The following is an 18,763-nucleotide window of genomic DNA, read 5'->3' as shown; positions in this document are numbered from 1 at the left end:
TACGAATACGAAATCTGTAAGCGCTCTGAGGCCAATTACGCTTTTAAACAGCGATTACAAAATCTTTGGCCGCATCCTCGCTCGCAGGCTGAAAATCACAATGACCAGCGTCACTGGCCCTTATCAAACAAGTGTGGGCAAAGACAGAAGAATTCTCCAGACCCTCTGTGATTACAGGGACCTAATCTCAACGGCCGACGTCTGCAAAATAAAATGTGCACTCATCTCACTCGACTTTGACAAAGCCTTCGACAGAGTTAACCATAGTTTTCTCCTTCGCACCATGGGCGCAATGGGCTTCCCACCTCGATTCATTGCGGTAGTAAGAAATACATTAACAAACAATTCAGCTAGATTTGTCATCAATGGACACATTAGCCGTTCGATTAACGTCACCAGCTCCATTAGGCAAGGGTGTCCAATGTCAATGGCACTCTTCGCCATCGCCATCGAGCCCCTGCTTGCCTCCCTTATGAAACATCTACAAGGACTACAAATACATGGAGAAAAGATCGTGTGCAAGGCATACGCTGATGATGTTGGCTTCCTAGTCGTGAATGGCGCTGAAGTACAGAGCGCACTACGAATAGTAACAAAATATGAACAGGCATCTGGTGCAAAACTTAATAGCACAAAGTCGGGGATTTTCAACATCGGCCGTGGAATTGGGACGCAAACGCAGGATCTGTTACGCGAACTTGTAACCATGAAATGTCTCGGCATAGATTTTAAAAGAAATATCAAGCACACTATTGCTGCGAATTATCGAAAATTACTTAACAGTATACGCGCCTCTGTACAAGCACATAGTATTAGGAAACTCGATGAACTTCAAAAAGTAACAGTGGCAAATGTATACATCACATCCAAAGTTAATTATGTAGCACAAGTTCTGCCACCACCTGCGACTTTGTTGAAAAGCATCGCATCTGCACTAGGACACTTTGTGAGCCGCGGACGTATTTTCAAAGTCAAATATGACATTCTGATGCTCCCTACGAAATGTGGTGGGTTAAATCTTACCGATGTCAGCAAAAAAGCGCAAGCCTTATACCTTGCTACCACATACAAACACTGGAAAGAGCCAAGTGGTACCCTTGCTGCACATTTGTTAAACGAAATAGCTCCTGCTGACGTCAGTACACCTATAAATGTCCAACACATACCCAACGGACTATACCACTTGAAATACTTTTTCGTAGAATACAGCTATATACAGGCAAGGATTCCTGGGAAAGACATCATGAAAGTTAAAGAACTTTATAATAACTTGATGAAAGACAAACCCAGAAACGACATAGAACAACAGTATCCTTGTTATAACTGGGAAACAATATGGGAAAATATTCACTGCCGGAACTTGCCAACGTATGTCAAATCGACCTGGTACTTTGCTGTAAACAGAAAAATTACGACGAACTCTAAACTTCACTCTATTCGATTGGCCGAGTCACCGCTGTGTCCATTATGTAAAATACCAGATACCGAAGAGCATAGATTGCTGTGTGACAGGGTAAAAGAAATATGGCTCTATATAAGACAAAAGATAGCGAGCATCAGCAGAACTACGCCCAACGCCGTTACGCCTGCTGAATTTTTAACCCCTGACGGTATACCTTACCCTAAAACAAAACGAAATGCAATTAACTGGTTGAAAGGCCAAACGATGCATTACGTCCTAACAACAGAATCAAGCAATAGGGAGGACTTCTGGGTATACCTTACAACTGAGCACCACAAGTTGATGTGTACTAAAAAATACAAAGAAAATTACGCAAACTTTTTAACTAAAACAATCCTGTAACCAATAGAAATGCGTAATTTACATTGCACATCCAAGCATTTCGTATATTAGACGAATGATTTTTGGTTAAAGTTTGTACTTCAAGTAGCAGGAGGACGATTTCCAACAGAATGTAGTCAGAGAAGATCATCAGTATAGACCAATTAAGCCTATGTGTATCTATTACTTTGGTTTCGGGGAAACAGTGATGAAACTGGTATACACCATTTATTTAGTTTCTGTCTTTCTTTCTTTTTCTTTTCACAAGAAGACATATTTATGTTAATTAAGTGTAAAATCAAGCAGAAGAAGCCTATTTTACTTCATTACCTTCTGAAAAAGGAAATTATGCTTATCAGGAATAATGAGTTCGCTTCTTTCCGTTTTTCCACGCACGGAGGACGAAATTTACAGATGCAGTTACATTTCCACAACAATTATGAGACTGCCTTCTCCATGGAAATTACATTTATTTTTATTCAAGCCATGTTGCAAACAAAGGCAACAGAAGGGGCATCCTTCGTTCGTCGTTCAGAAGAAGCGCGTTTCCACATCATCAAGTTACATTCATTCTTAAAGGCGGAGAAGCCGGGCCGAGAAGGCAACACTTGGCGAGCGTAAAGGATGGGTTGAAGGGGAGGAAGGAGACCCAAAAAAAAAAAAAAAAAAAAAAAAAAAAAAAAAAAAAAAAAAAGTTGGTAGAGCGTTCGCTTTGCATGTGAAAGGTCCCGGGTTCAAGCCCCGGCGCCTCCATGTTTTGTGGACAGTGCATGGTAGGTGTTGGTCGCGGCGAGCCTTAAGACACGCAAGACGTTGCAAAGCCAGCGTCACAGACTCATATGATGTATACTGACGTAAGGAGAGCAAGACGTAAATGTGAGGACCGGCTGTTGTCGAGGTGTCAAATATGTCTTCGGTATAACGGCCTAACCTCAATGAAGTCTAGAGAGTGGACAACACGTTCGTCTTACTCAGAGCGGTGGCCGAACGCTATTTTCGACGTTGTGCGTGCCACTTTAATTTTGGCCAACTACGATTCGATACAGAATGCAGGAAACCTGAAAGACACCCTCACGGACACATAGAGAGTAGTGTTTGTCTGCGGAATAATGGGAGTGCAAGGGTCTGTGATATTGATATGGTTGTATGTAGCACTGTTCGTCATCAGGGGGCGTAGCTCAGATGGTAGAGCGCTCGCTTAGCATGCGAGAGGTACTGGGATCGATACCCAGCGCCTCCAGAATTTTTAACACACCAACATGCGCACACTGCCATGCAAGTGGAATAATTCACAGCCAGCGAACGTGTCAAGGCAGATACGAGCGAACGATTAGCAGCCACAATTGGCAAGCGTGCTGCTACGCGCAGGAAGCACCCTCCTCCCACCTCTACACTTAATTTAGAAACAGTACAAGTCTTCCCTTAAGATTCTCAAACCTATGTCGGAAAGATCTGCCTTGCGCCGAGTTCACAATAATCCCACTGCTCATTCCCATTCTTTACGTGCAGTCGGCTGCTACTGGTGTTGCTAGTTGTGACTGCTGATGACAGATGCCGTAGCAATCAATTCATGGAGTGAGTTGTATGTTTTGCGATAGTCTGCCTCTGACAAGCAAGCAGAGGTGACATAGGCGCGAACACAGGAAGCTTGCAGCCCCTCGCTGCCTGCAGACACCGAGCAGCCACACTAGGAGGGCGGCCTAAGTCGTAGGCGAAATGTGCTCATTCGCTTGTGTGCGACGTCAAGCTCTAAATAAGGCTGTCACTAGCGTGAGCGTCGTGTAAAGTCGGAAAAGTCGCCTGCATGGGGGAGTGCCATGTTTGGGGAGCGTTTCATAGTATGCGCAGTGCTATGGAGACGCGGAAACTTGTTGTGGCCCAGTGTTTTGCAGTTGGACAAGAGTGGTACACGGTAGTAAAGTGCGAGGCAGTGAGTTGGCATGAACAGTCGAGTGCACATTGGGGCTTGAGATGTGCTTGTTACCTCAGGTGCTGCGTGATTGTCGACAAGGAGTGAAAACGGAGCAATTTGTGACTGTCCTTTCAATTTTAGACGTTAAATACAGACGGAATTTGTAGTCGTAATACTAGAGCATCGAAACTACTTGGAACTCTTGTGTATATGAACGTGTCCGCGCCTTTGTACACTGGTCCCTTCACCCCTACAGACCAACCAACCATCATGTCCGTGCACATCAGAGTAGGAAAGAATGGAAAACAGGGCAGTTTTGTTGCGCTTGTGGGCGTAGCTCAGTTGGTAGAGCGTTCGCTTTGCATGTGAAAGGTCCCGGGTTCAAGCCCCGGCGCCTCCATGTTTTGTGGACAGTGCATGGTAGGTGTTGGTCGCGGCGAGCCTTAAGACACGCAAGACGTTGCAAAGCCAGCGTCACAGACTCATATGATGTATACTGACGTAAGGAGAGCAAGACGTAAATGTGAGGACCGGCTGTTGTCGAGGTGTCAAATATGTCTTCGGTATAACGGCCTAACCTCAATGAAGTCTAGAGAGTGGACAACACGTTCGTCTTACTCAGAGCGGTGGCCGAACGCTATTTTCGACGTTGTGCGTGCCACTTTAATTTTGGCCAACTACGATTCGATACAGAATGCAGGAAACCTGAAAGACACCCTCACGGACACATAGAGAGTAGTGTTTGTCTGCGGAATAATGGGAGTGCAAGGGTCTGTGATATTGATATGGTTGTATGTAGCACTGTTCGTCATCAGGGGGCGTAGCTCAGATGGTAGAGCGCTCGCTTAGCATGCGAGAGGTACTGGGATCGATACCCAGCGCCTCCAGAATTTTTAACACACCAACATGCGCACACTGCCATGCAAGTGGAATAATTCACAGCCAGCGAACGTGTCAAGGCAGATACGAGCGAACGATTAGCAGCCACAATTGGCAAGCGTGCTGCTACGCGCAGGAAGCACCCTCCTCCCACCTCTACACTTAATTTAGAAACAGTACAAGTCTTCCCTTAAGATTCTCAAACCTATGTCGGAAAGATCTGCCTTGCGCCGAGTTCACAATAATCCCACTGCTCATTCCCATTCTTTACGTGCAGTCGGCTGCTACTGGTGTTGCTAGTTGTGACTGCTGATGACAGATGCCGTAGCAATCAATTCATGGAGTGAGTTGTATGTTTTGCGATAGTCTGCCTCTGACAAGCAAGCAGAGGTGACATAGGCGCGAACACAGGAAGCTTGCAGCCCCTCGCTGCCTGCAGACACCGAGCAGCCACACTAGGAGGGCGGCCTAAGTCGTAGGCGAAATGTGCTCATTCGCTTGTGTGCGACGTCAAGCTCTAAATAAGGCTGTCACTAGCGTGAGCGTTGCGTGAGCGTCGTGTAAAGTCGGAAAAGTCGCCTGCATGGGGGAGTGCCATGTTTGGGGAGCGTTTCATAGTATGCGCAGTGCTATGGAGACGCGGAAACTTGTTGTGGCCCAGTGTTTTGCAGTTGGACAAGAGTGGTACACGGTAGTAAAGTGCGAGGCAGTGAGTTGGCATGAACAGTCGAGTGCACATTGGGGCTTGAGATGTGCTTGTTACCTCAGGTGCTGCGTGATTGTCGACAAGGAGTGAAAACGGAGCAATTTGTGACTGTCCTTTCAATTTTAGACGTTAAATACAGACGGAATTTGTAGTCGTAATACTAGAGCATCGAAACTACTTGGAACTCTTGTGTATATGAACGTGTCCGCGCCTTTGTACACTGGTCCCTTCACCCCTACAGACCAACCAACCATCATGTCCGTGCACATCAGAGTAGGAAAGAATGGAAAACAGGGCAGTTTTGTTGCGCTTGTGGGCGTAGCTCAGTTGGTAGAGCGTTCGCTTTGCATGTGAAAGGTCCCGGGTTCAAGCCCCGGCGCCTCCATGTTTTGTGGACAGTGCATGGTAGGTGTTGGTCGCGGCGAGCCTTAAGACACGCAAGACGTTGCAAAGCCAGCGTCACAGACTCATATGATGTATACTGACGTAAGGAGAGCAAGACGTAAATGTGAGGACCGGCTGTTGTCGAGGTGTCAAATATGTCTTCGGTATAACGGCCTAACCTCAATGAAGTCTAGAGAGTGGACAACACGTTCGTCTTACTCAGAGCGGTGGCCGAACGCTATTTTCGACGTTGTGCGTGCCACTTTAATTTTGGCCAACTACGATTCGATACAGAATGCAGGAAACCTGAAAGACACCCTCACGGACACATAGAGAGTAGTGTTTGTCTGCGGAATAATGGGAGTGCAAGGGTCTGTGATATTGATATGGTTGTATGTAGCACTGTTCGTCATCAGGGGGCGTAGCTCAGATGGTAGAGCGCTCGCTTAGCATGCGAGAGGTACTGGGATCGATACCCAGCGCCTCCAGAATTTTTAACACACCAACATGCGCACACTGCCATGCAAGTGGAATAATTCACAGCCAGCGAACGTGTCAAGGCAGATACGAGCGAACGATTAGCAGCCACAATTGGCAAGCGTGCTGCTACGCGCAGGAAGCACCCTCCTCCCACCTCTACACTTAATTTAGAAACAGTACAAGTCTTCCCTTAAGATTCTCAAACCTATGTCGGAAAGATCTGCCTTGCGCCGAGTTCACAATAATCCCACTGCTCATTCCCATTCTTTACGTGCAGTCGGCTGCTACTGGTGTTGCTAGTTGTGACTGCTGATGACAGATGCCGTAGCAATCAATTCATGGAGTGAGTTGTATGTTTTGCGATAGTCTGCCTCTGACAAGCAAGCAGAGGTGACATAGGCGCGAACACAGGAAGCTTGCAGCCCCTCGCTGCCTGCAGACACCGAGCAGCCACACTAGGAGGGCGGCCTAAGTCGTAGGCGAAATGTGCTCATTCGCTTGTGTGCGACGTCAAGCTCTAAATAAGGCTGTCACTAGCGTGAGCGTTGCGTGAGCGTCGTGTAAAGTCGGAAAAGTCGCCTGCATGGGGGAGTGCCATGTTTGGGGAGCGTTTCATAGTATGCGCAGTGCTATGGAGACGCGGAAACTTGTTGTGGCCCAGTGTTTTGCAGTTGGACAAGAGTGGTACACGGTAGTAAAGTGCGAGGCAGTGAGTTGGCATGAACAGTCGAGTGCACATTGGGGCTTGAGATGTGCTTGTTACCTCAGGTGCTGCGTGATTGTCGACAAGGAGTGAAAACGGAGCAATTTGTGACTGTCCTTTCAATTTTAGACGTTAAATACAGACGGAATTTGTAGTCGTAATACTAGAGCATCGAAACTACTTGGAACTCTTGTGTATATGAACGTGTCCGCGCCTTTGTACACTGGTCCCTTCACCCCTACAGACCAACCAACCATCATGTCCGTGCACATCAGAGTAGGAAAGAATGGAAAACAGGGCAGTTTTGTTGCGCTTGTGGGCGTAGCTCAGTTGGTAGAGCGTTCGCTTTGCATGTGAAAGGTCCCGGGTTCAAGCCCCGGCGCCTCCATGTTTTGTGGACAGTGCATGGTAGGTGTTGGTCGCGGCGAGCCTTAAGACACGCAAGACGTTGCAAAGCCAGCGTCACAGACTCATATGATGTATACTGACGTAAGGAGAGCAAGACGTAAATGTGAGGACCGGCTGTTGTCGAGGTGTCAAATATGTCTTCGGTATAACGGCCTAACCTCAATGAAGTCTAGAGAGTGGACAACACGTTCGTCTTACTCAGAGCGGTGGCCGAACGCTATTTTCGACGTTGTGCGTGCCACTTTAATTTTGGCCAACTACGATTCGATACAGAATGCAGGAAACCTGAAAGACACCCTCACGGACACATAGAGAGTAGTGTTTGTCTGCGGAATAATGGGAGTGCAAGGGTCTGTGATATTGATATGGTTGTATGTAGCACTGTTCGTCATCAGGGGGCGTAGCTCAGATGGTAGAGCGCTCGCTTAGCATGCGAGAGGTACTGGGATCGATACCCAGCGCCTCCAGAATTTTTAACACACCAACATGCGCACACTGCCATGCAAGTGGAATAATTCACAGCCAGCGAACGTGTCAAGGCAGATACGAGCGAACGATTAGCAGCCACAATTGGCAAGCGTGCTGCTACGCGCAGGAAGCACCCTCCTCCCACCTCTACACTTAATTTAGAAACAGTACAAGTCTTCCCTTAAGATTCTCAAACCTATGTCGGAAAGATCTGCCTTGCGCCGAGTTCACAATAATCCCACTGCTCATTCCCATTCTTTACGTGCAGTCGGCTGCTACTGGTGTTGCTAGTTGTGACTGCTGATGACAGATGCCGTAGCAATCAATTCATGGAGTGAGTTGTATGTTTTGCGATAGTCTGCCTCTGACAAGCAAGCAGAGGTGACATAGGCGCGAACACAGGAAGCTTGCAGCCCCTCGCTGCCTGCAGACACCGAGCAGCCACACTAGGAGGGCGGCCTAAGTCGTAGGCGAAATGTGCTCATTCGCTTGTGTGCGACGTCAAGCTCTAAATAAGGCTGTCACTAGCGTGAGCGTTGCGTGAGCGTCGTGTAAAGTCGGAAAAGTCGCCTGCATGGGGGAGTGCCATGTTTGGGGAGCGTTTCATAGTATGCGCAGTGCTATGGAGACGCGGAAACTTGTTGTGGCCCAGTGTTTTGCAGTTGGACAAGAGTGGTACACGGTAGTAAAGTGCGAGGCAGTGAGTTGGCATGAACAGTCGAGTGCACATTGGGGCTTGAGATGTGCTTGTTACCTCAGGTGCTGCGTGATTGTCGACAAGGAGTGAAAACGGAGCAATTTGTGACTGTCCTTTCAATTTTAGACGTTAAATACAGACGGAATTTGTAGTCGTAATACTAGAGCATCGAAACTACTTGGAACTCTTGTGTATATGAACGTGTCCGCGCCTTTGTACACTGGTCCCTTCACCCCTACAGACCAACCAACCATCATGTCCGTGCACATCAGAGTAGGAAAGAATGGAAAACAGGGCAGTTTTGTTGCGCTTGTGGGCGTAGCTCAGTTGGTAGAGCGTTCGCTTTGCATGTGAAAGGTCCCGGGTTCAAGCCCCGGCGCCTCCATGTTTTGTGGACAGTGCATGGTAGGTGTTGGTCGCGGCGAGCCTTAAGACACGCAAGACGTTGCAAAGCCAGCGTCACAGACTCATATGATGTATACTGACGTAAGGAGAGCAAGACGTAAATGTGAGGACCGGCTGTTGTCGAGGTGTCAAATATGTCTTCGGTATAACGGCCTAACCTCAATGAAGTCTAGAGAGTGGACAACACGTTCGTCTTACTCAGAGCGGTGGCCGAACGCTATTTTCGACGTTGTGCGTGCCACTTTAATTTTGGCCAACTACGATTCGATACAGAATGCAGGAAACCTGAAAGACACCCTCACGGACACATAGAGAGTAGTGTTTGTCTGCGGAATAATGGGAGTGCAAGGGTCTGTGATATTGATATGGTTGTATGTAGCACTGTTCGTCATCAGGGGGCGTAGCTCAGATGGTAGAGCGCTCGCTTAGCATGCGAGAGGTACTGGGATCGATACCCAGCGCCTCCAGAATTTTTAACACACCAACATGCGCACACTGCCATGCAAGTGGAATAATTCACAGCCAGCGAACGTGTCAAGGCAGATACGAGCGAACGATTAGCAGCCACAATTGGCAAGCGTGCTGCTACGCGCAGGAAGCACCCTCCTCCCACCTCTACACTTAATTTAGAAACAGTACAAGTCTTCCCTTAAGATTCTCAAACCTATGTCGGAAAGATCTGCCTTGCGCCGAGTTCACAATAATCCCACTGCTCATTCCCATTCTTTACGTGCAGTCGGCTGCTACTGGTGTTGCTAGTTGTGACTGCTGATGACAGATGCCGTAGCAATCAATTCATGGAGTGAGTTGTATGTTTTGCGATAGTCTGCCTCTGACAAGCAAGCAGAGGTGACATAGGCGCGAACACAGGAAGCTTGCAGCCCCTCGCTGCCTGCAGACACCGAGCAGCCACACTAGGAGGGCGGCCTAAGTCGTAGGCGAAATGTGCTCATTCGCTTGTGTGCGACGTCAAGCTCTAAATAAGGCTGTCACTAGCGTGAGCGTTGCGTGAGCGTCGTGTAAAGTCGGAAAAGTCGCCTGCATGGGGGAGTGCCATGTTTGGGGAGCGTTTCATAGTATGCGCAGTGCTATGGAGACGCGGAAACTTGTTGTGGCCCAGTGTTTTGCAGTTGGACAAGAGTGGTACACGGTAGTAAAGTGCGAGGCAGTGAGTTGGCATGAACAGTCGAGTGCACATTGGGGCTTGAGATGTGCTTGTTACCTCAGGTGCTGCGTGATTGTCGACAAGGAGTGAAAACGGAGCAATTTGTGACTGTCCTTTCAATTTTAGACGTTAAATACAGACGGAATTTGTAGTCGTAATACTAGAGCATCGAAACTACTTGGAACTCTTGTGTATATGAACGTGTCCGCGCCTTTGTACACTGGTCCCTTCACCCCTACAGACCAACCAACCATCATGTCCGTGCACATCAGAGTAGGAAAGAATGGAAAACAGGGCAGTTTTGTTGCGCTTGTGGGCGTAGCTCAGTTGGTAGAGCGTTCGCTTTGCATGTGAAAGGTCCCGGGTTCAAGCCCCGGCGCCTCCATGTTTTGTGGACAGTGCATGGTAGGTGTTGGTCGCGGCGAGCCTTAAGACACGCAAGACGTTGCAAAGCCAGCGTCACAGACTCATATGATGTATACTGACGTAAGGAGAGCAAGACGTAAATGTGAGGACCGGCTGTTGTCGAGGTGTCAAATATGTCTTCGGTATAACGGCCTAACCTCAATGAAGTCTAGAGAGTGGACAACACGTTCGTCTTACTCAGAGCGGTGGCCGAACGCTATTTTCGACGTTGTGCGTGCCACTTTAATTTTGGCCAACTACGATTCGATACAGAATGCAGGAAACCTGAAAGACACCCTCACGGACACATAGAGAGTAGTGTTTGTCTGCGGAATAATGGGAGTGCAAGGGTCTGTGATATTGATATGGTTGTATGTAGCACTGTTCGTCATCAGGGGGCGTAGCTCAGATGGTAGAGCGCTCGCTTAGCATGCGAGAGGTACTGGGATCGATACCCAGCGCCTCCAGAATTTTTAACACACCAACATGCGCACACTGCCATGCAAGTGGAATAATTCACAGCCAGCGAACGTGTCAAGGCAGATACGAGCGAACGATTAGCAGCCACAATTGGCAAGCGTGCTGCTACGCGCAGGAAGCACCCTCCTCCCACCTCTACACTTAATTTAGAAACAGTACAAGTCTTCCCTTAAGATTCTCAAACCTATGTCGGAAAGATCTGCCTTGCGCCGAGTTCACAATAATCCCACTGCTCATTCCCATTCTTTACGTGCAGTCGGCTGCTACTGGTGTTGCTAGTTGTGACTGCTGATGACAGATGCCGTAGCAATCAATTCATGGAGTGAGTTGTATGTTTTGCGATAGTCTGCCTCTGACAAGCAAGCAGAGGTGACATAGGCGCGAACACAGGAAGCTTGCAGCCCCTCGCTGCCTGCAGACACCGAGCAGCCACACTAGGAGGGCGGCCTAAGTCGTAGGCGAAATGTGCTCATTCGCTTGTGTGCGACGTCAAGCTCTAAATAAGGCTGTCACTAGCGTGAGCGTTGCGTGAGCGTCGTGTAAAGTCGGAAAAGTCGCCTGCATGGGGGAGTGCCATGTTTGGGGAGCGTTTCATAGTATGCGCAGTGCTATGGAGACGCGGAAACTTGTTGTGGCCCAGTGTTTTGCAGTTGGACAAGAGTGGTACACGGTAGTAAAGTGCGAGGCAGTGAGTTGGCATGAACAGTCGAGTGCACATTGGGGCTTGAGATGTGCTTGTTACCTCAGGTGCTGCGTGATTGTCGACAAGGAGTGAAAACGGAGCAATTTGTGACTGTCCTTTCAATTTTAGACGTTAAATACAGACGGAATTTGTAGTCGTAATACTAGAGCATCGAAACTACTTGGAACTCTTGTGTATATGAACGTGTCCGCGCCTTTGTACACTGGTCCCTTCACCCCTACAGACCAACCAACCATCATGTCCGTGCACATCAGAGTAGGAAAGAATGGAAAACAGGGCAGTTTTGTTGCGCTTGTGGGCGTAGCGCGTTCGCTTTGCATGTGAAAGGTCCCGGGTTCAAGCCCCGGCGCCTCCATGTTTTGTGGACAGTGCATGGTAGGTGTTGGTCGCGGCGAGCCTTAAGACACGCAAGACGTTGCAAAGCCAGCGTCACAGACTCATATGATGTATACTGACGTAAGGAGAGCAAGACGTAAATGTGAGGACCGGCTGTTGTCGAGGTGTCAAATATGTCTTCGGTATAACGGCCTAACCTCAATGAAGTCTAGAGAGTGGACAACACGTTCGTCTTACTCAGAGCGGTGGCCGAACGCTATTTTCGACGTTGTGCGTGCCACTTTAATTTTGGCCAACTACGATTCGATACAGAATGCAGGAAACCTGAAAGACACCCTCACGGACACATAGAGAGTAGTGTTTGTCTGCGGAATAATGGGAGTGCAAGGGTCTGTGATATTGATATGGTTGTATGTAGCACTGTTCGTCATCAGGGGGCGTAGCTCAGATGGTAGAGCGCTCGCTTAGCATGCGAGAGGTACTGGGATCGATACCCAGCGCCTCCAGAATTTTTAACACACCAACATGCGCACACTGCCATGCAAGTGGAATAATTCACAGCCAGCGAACGTGTCAAGGCAGATACGAGCGAACGATTAGCAGCCACAATTGGCAAGCGTGCTGCTACGCGCAGGAAGCACCCTCCTCCCACCTCTACACTTAATTTAGAAACAGTACAAGTCTTCCCTTAAGATTCTCAAACCTATGTCGGAAAGATCTGCCTTGCGCCGAGTTCACAATAATCCCACTGCTCATTCCCATTCTTTACGTGCAGTCGGCTGCTACTGGTGTTGCTAGTTGTGACTGCTGATGACAGATGCCGTAGCAATCAATTCATGGAGTGAGTTGTATGTTTTGCGATAGTCTGCCTCTGACAAGCAAGCAGAGGTGACATAGGCGCGAACACAGGAAGCTTGCAGCCCCTCGCTGCCTGCAGACACCGAGCAGCCACACTAGGAGGGCGGCCTAAGTCGTAGGCGAAATGTGCTCATTCGCTTGTGTGCGACGTCAAGCTCTAAATAAGGCTGTCACTAGCGTGAGCGTTGCGTGAGCGTCGTGTAAAGTCGGAAAAGTCGCCTGCATGGGGGAGTGCCATGTTTGGGGAGCGTTTCATAGTATGCGCAGTGCTATGGAGACGCGGAAACTTGTTGTGGCCCAGTGTTTTGCAGTTGGACAAGAGTGGTACACGGTAGTAAAGTGCGAGGCAGTGAGTTGGCATGAACAGTCGAGTGCACATTGGGGCTTGAGATGTGCTTGTTACCTCAGGTGCTGCGTGATTGTCGACAAGGAGTGAAAACGGAGCAATTTGTGACTGTCCTTTCAATTTTAGACGTTAAATACAGACGGAATTTGTAGTCGTAATACTAGAGCATCGAAACTACTTGGAACTCTTGTGTATATGAACGTGTCCGCGCCTTTGTACACTGGTCCCTTCACCCCTACAGACCAACCAACCATCATGTCCGTGCACATCAGAGTAGGAAAGAATGGAAAACAGGGCAGTTTTGTTGCGCTTGGGGGCGTAGCTCAGTTGGTAGAGCGTTCGCTTTGCATGTGAAAGGTCCCGGGTTCAAGCCCCGGCGCCTCCATGTTTTGTGGACAGTGCATGGTAGGTGTTGGTCGCGGCGAGCCTTAAGACACGCAAGACGTTGCAAAGCCAGCGTCACAGACTCATATGATGTATACTGACGTAAGGAGAGCAAGACGTAAATGTGAGGACCGGCTGTTGTCGAGGTGTCAAATATGTCTTCGGTATAACGGCCTAACCTCAATGAAGTCTAGAGAGTGGACAACACGTTCGTCTTACTCAGAGCGGTGGCCGAACGCTATTTTCGACGTTGTGCGTGCCACTTTAATTTTGGCCAACTACGATTCGATACAGAATGCAGGAAACCTGAAAGACACCCTCACGGACACATAGAGAGTAGTGTTTGTCTGCGGAATAATGGGAGTGCAAGGGTCTGTGATATTGATATGGTTGTATGTAGCACTGTTCGTCATCAGGGGGCGTAGCTCAGATGGTAGAGCGCTCGCTTAGCATGCGAGAGGTACTGGGATCGATACCCAGCGCCTCCAGAATTTTTAACACACCAACATGCGCACACTGCCATGCAAGTGGAATAATTCACAGCCAGCGAACGTGTCAAGGCAGATACGAGCGAACGATTAGCAGCCACAATTGGCAAGCGTGCTGCTACGCGCAGGAAGCACCCTCCTCCCACCTCTACACTTAATTTAGAAACAGTACAAGTCTTCCCTTAAGATTCTCAAACCTATGTCGGAAAGATCTGCCTTGCGCCGAGTTCACAATAATCCCACTGCTCATTCCCATTCTTTACGTGCAGTCGGCTGCTACTGGTGTTGCTAGTTGTGACTGCTGATGACAGATGCCGTAGCAATCAATTCATGGAGTGAGTTGTATGTTTTGCGATAGTCTGCCTCTGACAAGCAAGCAGAGGTGACATAGGCGCGAACACAGGAAGCTTGCAGCCCCTCGCTGCCTGCAGACACCGAGCAGCCACACTAGGAGGGCGGCCTAAGTCGTAGGCGAAATGTGCTCATTCGCTTGTGTGCGACGTCAAGCTCTAAATAAGGCTGTCACTAGCGTGAGCGTTGCGTGAGCGTCGTGTAAAGTCGGAAAAGTCGCCTGCATGGGGGAGTGCCATGTTTGGGGAGCGTTTCATAGTATGCGCAGTGCTATGGAGACGCGGAAACTTGTTGTGGCCCAGTGTTTTGCAGTTGGACAAGAGTGGTACACGGTAGTAAAGTGCGAGGCAGTGAGTTGGCATGAACAGTCGAGTGCACATTGGGGCTTGAGATGTGCTTGTTACCTCAGGTGCTGCGTGATTGTCGACAAGGAGTGAAAACGGAGCAATTTGTGACTGTCCTTTCAATTTTAGACGTTAAATACAGACGGAATTTGTAGTCGTAATACTAGAGCATCGAAACTACTTGGAACTCTTGTGTATATGAACGTGTCCGCGCCTTTGTACACTGGTCCCTTCACCCCTACAGACCAACCAACCATCATGTCCGTGCACATCAGAGTAGGAAAGAATGGAAAACAGGGCAGTTTTGTTGCGCTTGTGGGCGTAGCTCAGTTGGTAGAGCGTTCGCTTTGCATGTGAAAGGTCCCGGGTTCAAGCCCCGGCGCCTCCATGTTTTGTGGACAGTGCATGGTAGGTGTTGGTCGCGGCGAGCCTTAAGACACGCAAGACGTTGCAAAGCCAGCGTCACAGACTCATATGATGTATACTGACGTAAGGAGAGCAAGACGTAAATGTGAGGACCGGCTGTTGTCGAGGTGTCAAATATGTCTTCGGTATAACGGCCTAACCTCAATGAAGTCTAGAGAGTGGACAACACGTTCGTCTTACTCAGAGCGGTGGCCGAACGCTATTTTCGACGTTGTGCGTGCCACTTTAATTTTGGCCAACTACGATTCGATACAGAATGCAGGAAACCTGAAAGACACCCTCACGGACACATAGAGAGTAGTGTTTGTCTGCGGAATAATGGGAGTGCAAGGGTCTGTGATATTGATATGGTTGTATGTAGCACTGTTCGTCATCAGGGGGCGTAGCTCAGATGGTAGAGCGCTCGCTTAGCATGCGAGAGGTACTGGGATCGATACCCAGCGCCTCCAGAATTTTTAACACACCAACATGCGCACACTGCCATGCAAGTGGAATAATTCACAGCCAGCGAACGTGTCAAGGCAGATACGAGCGAACGATTAGCAGCCACAATTGGCAAGCGTGCTGCTACGCGCAGGAAGCACCCTCCTCCCACCTCTACACTTAATTTAGAAACAGTACAAGTCTTCCCTTAAGATTCTCAAACCTATGTCGGAAAGATCTGCCTTGCGCCGAGTTCACAATAATCCCACTGCTCATTCCCATTCTTTACGTGCAGTCGGCTGCTACTGGTGTTGCTAGTTGTGACTGCTGATGACAGATGCCGTAGCAATCAATTCATGGAGTGAGTTGTATGTTTTGCGATAGTCTGCCTCTGACAAGCAAGCAGAGGTGACATAGGCGCGAACACAGGAAGCTTGCAGCCCCTCGCTGCCTGCAGACACCGAGCAGCCACACTAGGAGGGCGGCCTAGGTCGTAGGCGAAATGTGCTCATTCGCTTGTGTGCGACGTCAAGCTCTAAATAAGGCTGTCACTAGCGTGAGCGTCGTGTAAAGTCGGAAAAGTCGCCTGCATGGGGGAGTGCCATGTTTGGGGAGCGTTTCATAGTATGCGCAGTGCTATGGAGACGCGGAAACTTGTTGTGGCCCAGTGTTTTGCAGTTGGACAAGAGTGGTACACGGTAGTAAAGTGCGAGGCAGTGAGTTGGCATGAACAGTCGAGTGCACATTGGGGCTTGAGATGTGCTTGTTACCTCAGGTGCTGCGTGATTGTCGACAAGGAGTGAAAACGGAGCAATTTGTGACTGTCCTTTCAATTTTAGACGTTAAATACAGACGGAATTTGTAGTCGTAATACTAGAGCATCGAAACTACTTGGAACTCTTGTGTATATGAACGTGTCCGCGCCTTTGTACACTGGTCCCTTCACCCCTACAGACCAACCAACCATCATGTCCGTGCACATCAGAGTAGGAAAGAATGGAAAACAGGGCAGTTTTGTTGCGCTTGGGGGCGTAGCTCAGTTGGTAGAGCGTTCGCTTTGCATGTGAAAGGTCCCGGGTTCAAGCCCCGGCGCCTCCATGTTTTGTGGACAGTGCATGGTAGGTGTTGGTCGCGGCGAGCCTTAAGACACGCAAGACGTTGCAAAGCCAGCGTCACAGACTCATATGATGTATACTGACGTAAGGAGAGCAAGACGTAAATGTGAGGACCGGCTGTTGTCGAGGTGTCAAATATGTCTTCGGTATAACGGCCTAACCTCAATGAAGTCTAGAGAGTGGACAACACGTTCGTCTTACTCAGAGCGGTGGCCGAACGCTATTTTCGACGTTGTGCGTGCCACTTTAATTTTGGCCAACTACGATTCGATACAGAATGCAGGAAACCTGAAAGACACCCTCACGGACACATAGAGAGTAGTGTTTGTCTGCGGAATAATGGGAGTGCAAGGGTCTGTGATATTGATATGGTTGTATGTAGCACTGTTCGTCATCAGGGGGCGTAGCTCAGATGGTAGAGCGCTCGCTTAGCATGCGAGAGGTACTGGGATCGATACCCAGCGCCTCCAGAATTTTTAACACACCAACATGCGCACACTGCCATGCAAGTGGAATAATTCACAGCCAGCGAACGTGTCAAGGCAGATACGAGCGAACGATTAGCAGCCACAATTGGCAAGCGTGCTGCTACGCGCAGGAAGCACCCTCCTCCCACCTCTACACTTGATTTAGAAACAGTACAAGTCTTCCCTTAAGATTCTCAAACCTATGTCGGAAAGATCTGCCTTGCGCCGAGTTCACAATAATCCCACTGCACATTCCCATTCTTTACGTGCAGTCGGCTGCTACTGGTGTTGCTAGTTGTGACTGCTGATGACAGATGCCGTAGCAATCAATTCATGGAGTGAGTTGTATGTTTTGCGATAGTCTGCCTCTGACAAGCAAGCAGAGGTGACATAGGCGCGAACACAGGAAGCTTGCAGCCCCTCGCTGCCTGCAGACACCGAGCAGCCACACTAGGAGGGCGGCCTAAGTCGTAGGCGAAATGTGCTCATTCGCTTGTGTGCGACGTCAAGCTCTAAATAAGGCTGTCACTAGCGTGAGCGTTGCGTAAATTCGGAAAAGTCGCCTGCATGGGGGAGTGCCATGTTTGGGGAGCGTTTCATAGTATGCGCAGTGCTATGGAGACGCGGAAACTTGTTGTGGCCCAGTGTTTTGCAGTTGGACGACAAGAGTGGTACACGGTAGTAAAGTGCGAGGCAGTGAGTTGGCATGAACAGTCGAGTGCACATTGGGGCTTGAGATGTGCTTGTTACCTCAGGTGCTGCGTGATTGTCGACAAGGAGTGAAAACGGAGCAATTTGTGACTGTCCTTTCAATTTTAGACGTTAAATACAGACGGAATTTGTAGTCGTAATACTAGAGCATCGAAACTACTTGGAACTCTTGTGTATATGAACGTGTCCGCGCCTTTGTACACTGGTCCCTTCACCCCTACAGACCAACCAACCATCATGTCCGTGCACATCAGAGTAGGAAAGAATGGAAAACAGGGCAGTTTTGTTGCGCTTGGGGGCGTAGCTCAGTTGGTAGAGCGTTCGCTTTGCATGTGAAAGGTCCCGGGTTCAAGCCCCGGCGCCTCCATGTTTTGTGGACAGTGCATGGTAGGTGTTGGTCGCGGCGAGCCTTAAGACACGCAAGACGTTGCAAAGCCAGCGTCACAGACTCATATGATGTATACTGACGTAAGGAGAGCAAGACGTAAATGTGAGGACCGGCTGTTGTCGAGGTGTCAAATATGTCTTCGGTATAACGGCCTAACCTCAATGAAGTCTAGAGAGTGGACAACACGTTCGTCTTACTCAGAGCGGTGGCCGAACGCTATTTTCGACGTTGTGCGTGCCACTTTAATTTTGGCCAACTACGATTCGATACAGAATGCAGGAAACCTGAAAGACACCCTCACGGACACATAGAGAGTAGTGTTTGTCTGCGGAATAATGGGAGTGCAAGGGTCTGTGATATTGATATGGTTGTATGTAGCACTGTTCGTCATCAGGGGGCGTAGCTCAGATGGTAGAGCGCTCGCTTAGCATGCGAGAGGTACTGGGATCGATACCCAGCGCCTCCAGAATTTTTAACACACCAACATGCGCACACTGCCATGCAAGTGGAATAATTCACAGCCAGCGAACGTGTCAAGGCAGATACGA

The 18,763-nt window shown here is 49.0% G+C and overlaps 20 non-coding genes across 20 annotated transcripts; all 20 read left to right on the top strand.

The window, feature by feature from the left end:
- Window positions 1-2,950: 2,950 nt before the first annotated feature.
- Window positions 2,951-3,023, top strand: Trnaa-agc (transfer RNA alanine (anticodon AGC)). The gene has a single exon. It is a non-coding gene; the product is annotated as a tRNA-Ala (tRNA).
- A 999-nt stretch (window positions 3,024-4,022) lies between these two features.
- On the top strand, window positions 4,023-4,095 carry Trnaa-ugc (transfer RNA alanine (anticodon UGC)). The gene has a single exon. It is a non-coding gene; the product is annotated as a tRNA-Ala (tRNA).
- A 414-nt stretch (window positions 4,096-4,509) lies between these two features.
- Trnaa-agc (transfer RNA alanine (anticodon AGC)) lies at window positions 4,510-4,582 on the top strand. The gene has a single exon. It is a non-coding gene; the product is annotated as a tRNA-Ala (tRNA).
- A 1,010-nt stretch (window positions 4,583-5,592) lies between these two features.
- On the top strand, window positions 5,593-5,665 carry Trnaa-ugc (transfer RNA alanine (anticodon UGC)). The gene has a single exon. It is a non-coding gene; the product is annotated as a tRNA-Ala (tRNA).
- Window positions 5,666-6,079: 414 nt separating this feature from the next.
- On the top strand, window positions 6,080-6,152 carry Trnaa-agc (transfer RNA alanine (anticodon AGC)). The gene has a single exon. It is a non-coding gene; the product is annotated as a tRNA-Ala (tRNA).
- A 1,010-nt stretch (window positions 6,153-7,162) lies between these two features.
- On the top strand, window positions 7,163-7,235 carry Trnaa-ugc (transfer RNA alanine (anticodon UGC)). Its single transcript has one exon. It is a non-coding gene; the product is annotated as a tRNA-Ala (tRNA).
- Window positions 7,236-7,649: 414 nt separating this feature from the next.
- On the top strand, window positions 7,650-7,722 carry Trnaa-agc (transfer RNA alanine (anticodon AGC)). The gene has a single exon. It is a non-coding gene; the product is annotated as a tRNA-Ala (tRNA).
- Window positions 7,723-8,732: 1,010 nt separating this feature from the next.
- Window positions 8,733-8,805, top strand: Trnaa-ugc (transfer RNA alanine (anticodon UGC)). Its single transcript has one exon. It is a non-coding gene; the product is annotated as a tRNA-Ala (tRNA).
- Window positions 8,806-9,219: 414 nt separating this feature from the next.
- Window positions 9,220-9,292, top strand: Trnaa-agc (transfer RNA alanine (anticodon AGC)). Its single transcript has one exon. It is a non-coding gene; the product is annotated as a tRNA-Ala (tRNA).
- Window positions 9,293-10,302: 1,010 nt separating this feature from the next.
- Trnaa-ugc (transfer RNA alanine (anticodon UGC)) lies at window positions 10,303-10,375 on the top strand. Its single transcript has one exon. It is a non-coding gene; the product is annotated as a tRNA-Ala (tRNA).
- Window positions 10,376-10,789: 414 nt separating this feature from the next.
- Trnaa-agc (transfer RNA alanine (anticodon AGC)) lies at window positions 10,790-10,862 on the top strand. Its single transcript has one exon. It is a non-coding gene; the product is annotated as a tRNA-Ala (tRNA).
- Window positions 10,863-12,347: 1,485 nt separating this feature from the next.
- Trnaa-agc (transfer RNA alanine (anticodon AGC)) lies at window positions 12,348-12,420 on the top strand. Its single transcript has one exon. It is a non-coding gene; the product is annotated as a tRNA-Ala (tRNA).
- A 1,010-nt stretch (window positions 12,421-13,430) lies between these two features.
- Trnaa-ugc (transfer RNA alanine (anticodon UGC)) lies at window positions 13,431-13,503 on the top strand. Its single transcript has one exon. It is a non-coding gene; the product is annotated as a tRNA-Ala (tRNA).
- A 414-nt stretch (window positions 13,504-13,917) lies between these two features.
- Trnaa-agc (transfer RNA alanine (anticodon AGC)) lies at window positions 13,918-13,990 on the top strand. The gene has a single exon. It is a non-coding gene; the product is annotated as a tRNA-Ala (tRNA).
- Window positions 13,991-15,000: 1,010 nt separating this feature from the next.
- On the top strand, window positions 15,001-15,073 carry Trnaa-ugc (transfer RNA alanine (anticodon UGC)). Its single transcript has one exon. It is a non-coding gene; the product is annotated as a tRNA-Ala (tRNA).
- Window positions 15,074-15,487: 414 nt separating this feature from the next.
- Trnaa-agc (transfer RNA alanine (anticodon AGC)) lies at window positions 15,488-15,560 on the top strand. Its single transcript has one exon. It is a non-coding gene; the product is annotated as a tRNA-Ala (tRNA).
- Window positions 15,561-16,559: 999 nt separating this feature from the next.
- Window positions 16,560-16,632, top strand: Trnaa-ugc (transfer RNA alanine (anticodon UGC)). The gene has a single exon. It is a non-coding gene; the product is annotated as a tRNA-Ala (tRNA).
- A 414-nt stretch (window positions 16,633-17,046) lies between these two features.
- Trnaa-agc (transfer RNA alanine (anticodon AGC)) lies at window positions 17,047-17,119 on the top strand. Its single transcript has one exon. It is a non-coding gene; the product is annotated as a tRNA-Ala (tRNA).
- A 1,002-nt stretch (window positions 17,120-18,121) lies between these two features.
- On the top strand, window positions 18,122-18,194 carry Trnaa-ugc (transfer RNA alanine (anticodon UGC)). The gene has a single exon. It is a non-coding gene; the product is annotated as a tRNA-Ala (tRNA).
- A 414-nt stretch (window positions 18,195-18,608) lies between these two features.
- Trnaa-agc (transfer RNA alanine (anticodon AGC)) lies at window positions 18,609-18,681 on the top strand. The gene has a single exon. It is a non-coding gene; the product is annotated as a tRNA-Ala (tRNA).
- The last annotated feature ends 82 nt before the right edge of the window (window positions 18,682-18,763 follow it).

This window comes from Schistocerca nitens, chromosome 10, assembly GCF_023898315.1.
Source record: "Schistocerca nitens isolate TAMUIC-IGC-003100 chromosome 10, iqSchNite1.1, whole genome shotgun sequence".
In the NCBI taxonomy this organism is placed as follows: domain Eukaryota; kingdom Metazoa; phylum Arthropoda; class Insecta; order Orthoptera; family Acrididae; genus Schistocerca; species Schistocerca nitens.
The sequence above is the reverse complement of the archived record's forward strand: the minus strand, read 5'-3'. Positions and strand labels throughout refer to the sequence as shown.